The sequence below is a fragment of the Macaca nemestrina genome, chromosome 16 (assembly GCF_043159975.1).
Source record: "Macaca nemestrina isolate mMacNem1 chromosome 16, mMacNem.hap1, whole genome shotgun sequence".
Lineage (NCBI taxonomy): Eukaryota > Metazoa > Chordata > Mammalia > Primates > Cercopithecidae > Macaca > Macaca nemestrina.
The window spans coordinates 81,225,736-81,232,766 of NC_092140.1; the positions used below are offsets into that span (position 1 = coordinate 81,225,736).

A 7,031-nucleotide genomic window follows, 5' to 3' on the forward strand; every position below is an offset into this window, starting at 1 on the left:
CCTGAAGTTGAAATATATGTAGAAAAATAAGATAACAAGTTGACTGGTTACAGCAAATTTCTAGAGAAGAACCAGGTGCCAACTCTTAGGTTTAGTTTCCTGGATCACACACTGAATCCAATATATGCTGCAGGTTTATACTAAAAATGGGACTTTCTCTATTTCTAACACTTACTGTTGGATATCTGGTAATCAAATTCTGCCTCCAATGCTATGAGGCGGGCAGATCATGAGGTCAGGAGATCGAGGCCATCCTAGCTAACACAGTGAAATCCCGTCTCTACTAAAAATACAAAAATTAGCTGGGCGTGGTGGCAGGTGCCTGTAGTCCCAGCTACTTGGGAGGCTGAGGCAGGAGAATATCGTGAACCTGAGAGGCTGAGCTTGCAGTGAGCCGAGATGGTGCCACTGCACTCCAGCCTGGGCGACAGAGCAAGACTCCATCTCAAAAAAAAAAGAAACCAACGTACTAGTAATACAAAATGTTAATATTAAACCAGATATTAAAGAACATCTTCAACCTAATGCAAAACGATTTCATTTCTGAGGCCCAGACTTGTATCCCTAGTCAGCAGGAAGAAGTTACAGTGGTTGTCACCCCTCATCCCTCACAATTGAGGAATTTACATAGAACAGGGGGAATTGAAACCATGCCCCAAAGAGTTAAAGAAATCAGCGGTTAAATTCTTGGACTTACAGGATAACAGATAAGAAAATAGCTTGCTGAAAAGCTGAAACTGAAGCTGTGCCCCAAAGCATAAGAAACCAGTAACTAACAGAAATTCTTGAGTTTGCCAGATAACAGATAAGAAAAGAAACAAGCTGCTGGAACTCCCTCCACTTTAAGATCAAGAAAAACCTGGCTAAAATTGGTTAGAACCAAAATGGCTGACTGAAGTTTGCACAGAATAAGCTTGCTGATGTCATAGCCTGAGTCGTTTTATACTAACTCCCCCTGAATTTGCACATGCAACTCAGGAGTTAACATGAAGAAATAACTGTGCATGCCCAAGGACTTTCCAGACCTCCACTTCCCATGCACCAATCACCTACTAATCTCAGAATCTACCCCTTGAACTTTTTCTAGTAAAAATACTACCTTAAGGACAGCACAGAGAGACTCCTTGACTCAAATTTAAAAATCTTTGGTAATGTAATTAATCATCTTCTTTGTTTTACCGTAAGTGGATTTTCTTCAGTCAAAGCTGGCTTGCAATGTGGGTGTGGGACTGCAAGCAGGAAGTGATAGTGTCTCTGGATCTGCTGACCCTGGTCTATCTCTTGGAGTTCACTTTCAATATAAAGCTTTTCTTTTGTCAAAAGCCCAAGGTCATAGTATTGGCTTCTAGCGCATCAGGCATCAAGCCCCTTTTGCTCAATAACGTTAGCATCAGATCCCATAAGTTAGGGGCTCAGTTCCACAATCCCACCAGGAAGAATAGCTCGTGGATGCTGGGCTTAATTTCTGGGTGATGGGTTGATCTGTGCAGAAAACATGTAACAAATCTGCACATCCTGCACATGACTTCAGAGCTTAAAAGTTGAAGAATAAAAAAAGAATAAATGAGGCTACAGAGAGCAAGGTCATGGCCACTGTACATCAGCAGACCCATGTGCAAAGCTGGAAACCAAGAAATAGTTACTTATTATATATCTTCATCAGCTCAGCTGCTATATCAAAATGTCACAGACTGGGTAACTTAAACCACAGGTCAGGTATATTTCTCACAGCTCTGGAGACTGCGAAGTTCAAGATCAAGACGCCATCACTCCCAGGCTCACTTCCTAACTTGCAGATGATGTCTTCTCACTGTGTCTCACATGGTGGGGAGAAAGAGTTCTGGTTTCTTTTCCACTTCTTATAAGGACACTAATCCCATGATGAGGGCCCCTCACGACCTCATCTAAAACCTAATCACCTCCTAAAGACTACACCTTCACATTTATCACATTGAGAGTTAGGGCTCAACATATACGTTTTAGGAGGACACAAACATTCAATCCATAGTAGTTTATGATTTGAGCAAGTCACCCCACCTCTCAAAGGCTCATCTCCCTCCTCTCCAAAGTGGGGAAATTATATCTAAGTTGACACAACATTCTAATAGAAGCTGACAGTAACCTCTCAACAAATACTCATTGTTTTTACTCCCTCGTACAAAATTACCCTTTGACTCAAAATCTCTGGCAGCTGACACACAATTGGTGCTTCTGTTAAAAAGGCTTGAAACTACAGCTTCTGTAAGGGCTTGTTCAATTGCTTGATTAATTTCCTTTTTGTTTTCAAAGGGAGGAGCATCTTAAACTGGGCCAACCTGGTCCCAACCTCAGCAGTTGCCCATCAGCTGGGTTTCTTCCTCCTCTGTAGGGTGCACATCTGTAATTCAGTACTGAGAAGTTTCCCTGAGATCATGCCCAAAATGCCTGTTATTACTGAGATTAACACCATCATCAATCATCCACGTTCCATGAGCATCTGCAATTGGGCACTACACAGAGCAGGGAGGTAGACATGCCTCGCAGGTTTCTCATCTGAACAGACAGGTAGAGCAGAGACAAAGGAAAGGGCAAGCCTGCATCGAGATTCTCCAGGCTTCTCCCGCCCGCAACTGTCTGATGATGAATCACAAGGGGAAATTCAACAAGCAGGAGGGCCCATTCCAGAGTGCAGGGTTCCCTGCCCTTCCCTAGAAAAATCACAGAAACTGTGGCTCTTGGTGCAGGAGTCAGAGGTGGATGTGGGCTCTATGTTCTGGCTCTTCTCTCATTCTCATTGTGGAAAGGGGGATGGGAGGGTGGGTGGGTGTAGCAAATTGTCAGGATGCCTGTCATCTCCAAATTGCAGGATGCAATTGAAAACAAGGTCATTTTTGCTACATAGGGCAGAGGGTAGCTCTACCCTGGAGCCGCAGGGGCAGCCCAAGTACAGCAAGGTCTTGGGCGAAGCTGCTGTTAGGACTGGCGATAGCTCTTGCCTTCTGAGGAAGCAGGAGTCAGCAAAACGCAAGAGAGGATGCTGGTGAGTCTATCAGGCAACAAAGAAAGACCAGCTGTTGGAAGAGTCTGAGAGTGGAAGGAAGCAGAAAAATAGAATGGCAGCTCTCAGGAGCATGGCCAAGGTGAGTGGTTGTTATAAGATAGAAGAGTCACTCACATTTGCAGGAATATCGGAAGAAACAATGGAGGTGGAAGGTGCCAGAAAGTAGGGCAGTTGGCCCTCCCAAGTTCCAGAAGTAATCAGGAGAGTAAATCTCTCTTGGTGAAGTCAGGAAAGACCTTGCGAAACTTTTCCTTCTGAATCCAGGAGCCACTAGAAATTGCCCCGAAGCTCTGACATTCTCCCAATATTAGGTAATTTGTTTACTTGATCCAAGATTGAGGCTCTATCAAAAGACAGCCAATGAAAAAGATATTCAGTCTCTAAAAAATGGTCTTTTATTTTGGAAAAAAAGGCAAAAGAGGTGACTAGGGAGGTCTCTGCCCCCTCCACTACCCCCTCCACACTCCCCCATCCTGAGATGATAACTGGCCTTGTGTCCCTAGCAGGGCAGGAGCCATGGAAGTGAATTGGACACTTCCAAATTAAGAGGCAGGTGGGTCTCCACTTCATTTTGACCAATAGCAGCAAACTTGAAGGCATTGTTTATTAGGACAACTCTAATAATGATTTATGCACATCTGTACATTTCAATTTAACCAAAATTAAAAATTACCAGATTAGTTAAGTGTGTAATCCTGTAAATTAATTGTCAATTCGTTGCTCCCTAATGATAATAAAATGCTTACCAAATAGCATATGATCTCTGAATAGTGCCAAATAAATTGATTAAAACATTTCCTCAAGAACTAACAAGGGTCCCATTTGCTCAGTGTCCTTGATGAGTTATAGTATGGTCAGGACTTTGAAAAATGGGTCTGAGACTGGACTTGCGTTACGCTAAGGAAGGACAAACTGTCCAGGTGACCAGGTCAGAGGAATGCGCACCTCCGCACCCGGACCCCATTGCAGAGGTAGTTGAAAAGACACAGAATCTAAGTCAAGGTGCCTACGCTGGAATCCTGTTGCCAACCCCAGCTAGCTGCGTGACCTCTGCTAAGCCTCAGTTTCTTGGTGATTAAATGGGCATGATAGTTTTTCCAATTTTAGGTTGTGGTGAGGACTAAATGAAATAACACAGGAAATGAAGGACTTCAGAGCTGTGGCAGGCAGGCCTCACCCACAAGGTAGTCAATAAATACTGATTGATTGAAAACTTTAGGTGAACTCTTTTTTTCTTTTTTGAGATAGAATCTCGCTCTATTGCTCAGGCTGGAGTGCAGTGGCATGATCTCAGCTCACTGCAACCTCCGCTTGCCAGGTTTAAGAAATTTTCGTGCCTCAGCCTCCCAAATAGCTGGGACCACAGGCACGTGCCACCATGCCCAGCTAATTTTTTGTATTTTAGTAGAGACGGGGTTTCACCATGTTGCCCAGGCTGGTCTATGAACTCCTGAGCTCAGGCAATCTATCCACCTCGGCCTCCCAACGTGCTAGGATTACAGGCATGAGCCACCACACCCAGCCTGAACTGTATCATTATTAATAAGCGTTTGAGCATTGTCTTTGAGCAAGGCACTATGCTTGGGGGTGGAGATAAAGAAGGAAAGGGAAGAAAAGGAAGTAGCAGAGACGAGGAGAGGAAAAGAAACCAGATACCATCCCTTGCACTCAAAAGGACTATAATCTAATTAGACAGCAAAAGTTGGGGGAAACAGGTATCGTGATAACAATAGCCAATATTTATTGTTTTTTCCTATGTGTCAGGCACTAGCATAAGCTCTTTAGGCATTAAACTCCTCACAATCCTATAAGAGAGGACTATTCCTTTTAGCCCTATTTTACAGATAGAAACTGAGGCACCAAGTTAAGTAACTTGCCTCAGGTCACTCATTAAGTGCCAGAGCTAGGATATGAGCCTCAATTCTGCACCCTTAATATTGCCCGTTGTATGGAGGGGAAGGGGGAATCAGAAGTCCTGGATTTGAATCATTGATACTATCTAGGCAGCCCTAGGCAAATCACCTTACCCCTCAGATTCAGACACTCCTCATCTATAAAGCGAGTTCACATTCCCCCACAGCACAGTTTATGGTAATCATGAAATAAGTTGAGTAAGAGTACTTTGCATTATGGCTGGCATGCGCTGTGCATGTAATAAAGTTTAGATGCGTCTGAATCTGCCTTGCCATTTATACCAGAGCTTCTGCCAGCTAAAAATGCCCCGAGCTCTCTGGGTAAAACTTGGACACTGAATGTGCTTCAGACCCTCTCTGCAATGGATTGACCCGGAGTATTTCAAACACTGCATCAGGGAATTACATATGAGCAAAGGTATATGAGCAAAGGTAATCTACAATCAGTGGGCTATAAAATGTTTTCATAACACATTTCACCAGTGAAACATTTTGGGCATGGTTCCAGGTGGGGGTCTGGGAAGCTCAGCAGCCATGGCCAGCCACCTCATGCCCAACAACACTGCCAAAATGCCCATCCTGAGGCTGGGCACCTGGGAGTCCCCTCCAGGCCAGGTCACCGAGGTTGTGAGGGTGGCAATCGGCACTGGGTACCACCACACTGACTGCACCTACACCAGAATGAGCATGAGGTGCAAGTGGCCCAGGAGAAGCTCAGGGAGCAGGTGGTGAAGGGTGAGGACCTCTTCATCGTCACAAGCTGTGGTGCACATACCATGAGAAAGGGCTGGTGAAAGGAGCCTCCCAGAAGATATTCAGCGACCTAAAGCTGGACTATATGACCCTCTATCTTATTCACTGGCCAACTGGCTTTAAGCCTGGGAAGGAATTTTTCCCATTGGATGAATCAGGCAACATGGTTCCCAGTGACACTGACATGTGGACACATGGGCAGCCATGGAAGAGCTGGCGAAAGCTTTTGGCATCTCCAGCTTCAAACATCAGCAGGTCGAGAGGATCTTAAACAAGCTTGGCTCAAAGTATAAGCTGGCAGTTAACCAGATTCAGTGTCACCCGTACCTAACTCAGGAGAAGTTAATCCAGTTCTGCTGGTCCAAAGGTATCACAGTGACTGCCTGTAACTGCCTTGGCTCTCCAGACAGGCCTTGGGCCAAGCCCAAGGATCCTTCCCTACTGGAGGATCCCAGGATCAAGGCAATCACAGTCAACCACAATAAAAGATTCTGATCCAGTTCCCCATGCAGAGGAGCTTGGATTCCAGATTCTGAGCTTGGAGCCCAGATTCTGATCTGGTTCCCCATGCAGAGGAGCTTGGTGGTGATCTGTGACACCAAAATGCATCACTGGGAACTTCAAGATCTTTGACTTTGAACTGAGCAGCCAGGATATGACCACCTTACTCAGCTACAGCAGGAACTGGAGGCTCTGTGCCTTGGTGAGCTGAGCCTCCCACAAGGATTACCTCTTCCATGAAGAATTTTGAGGCTGTGGATGCTTGCTTGTCCACAAGTGACCTACACCTGTTTTTCCTGCCTCATTTTTTCTTGCAAATATATATGGCCTGTGTCACTCAGAGGTGGAACAGCAACCTGAAGACAGACCATTGAGGGCTTGCCTAGCTTGATGTTGGGTTTGGAGAGCAGTACCCACAGAGCGGAAGTCTCTTCCAGTTTTCTTTGCCCTTATTTTTGCCCAGCTGGGCAAAATACAACTTGAATAACCTTTTCTGACCAAGGAAAAGCAAGATCTACAAAGTCAAAATAGTGCCACTAATAGTAGAGTTTTGATGCTTGGAACTGTAATCCTTTCAGCAAGACTTCTCTTTGCCTCAAATAAAAATGCTCTTGTGAAAAAAAAAAACAAAAAACCACAACATTTTGAGCACAGCTTCCTACAGGTATATTTCTTAATTAAAAAATTTGATGCTTTTCCTATTATTATTATAGTACACATATTATAAAGCATACTCAAAAATGAAATTTTAACAGGATAAACAAAGATGAAATAATCTTAGAATGTTATCTTATTCATTAATAATACAAAATCTTTTGCTTTCA

General features: G+C 44.2%; 1 pseudogene; it reads left to right on the top strand.

Annotated features, from left to right (window-relative positions):
• Positions 1 to 5,487: 5,487 nt before the first annotated feature.
• On the top strand, positions 5,488 to 6,777 carry LOC105490770 (aldo-keto reductase family 1 member B1 pseudogene; annotated as a pseudogene).
• Positions 6,778 to 7,031: the final 254 nt, after the last annotated feature.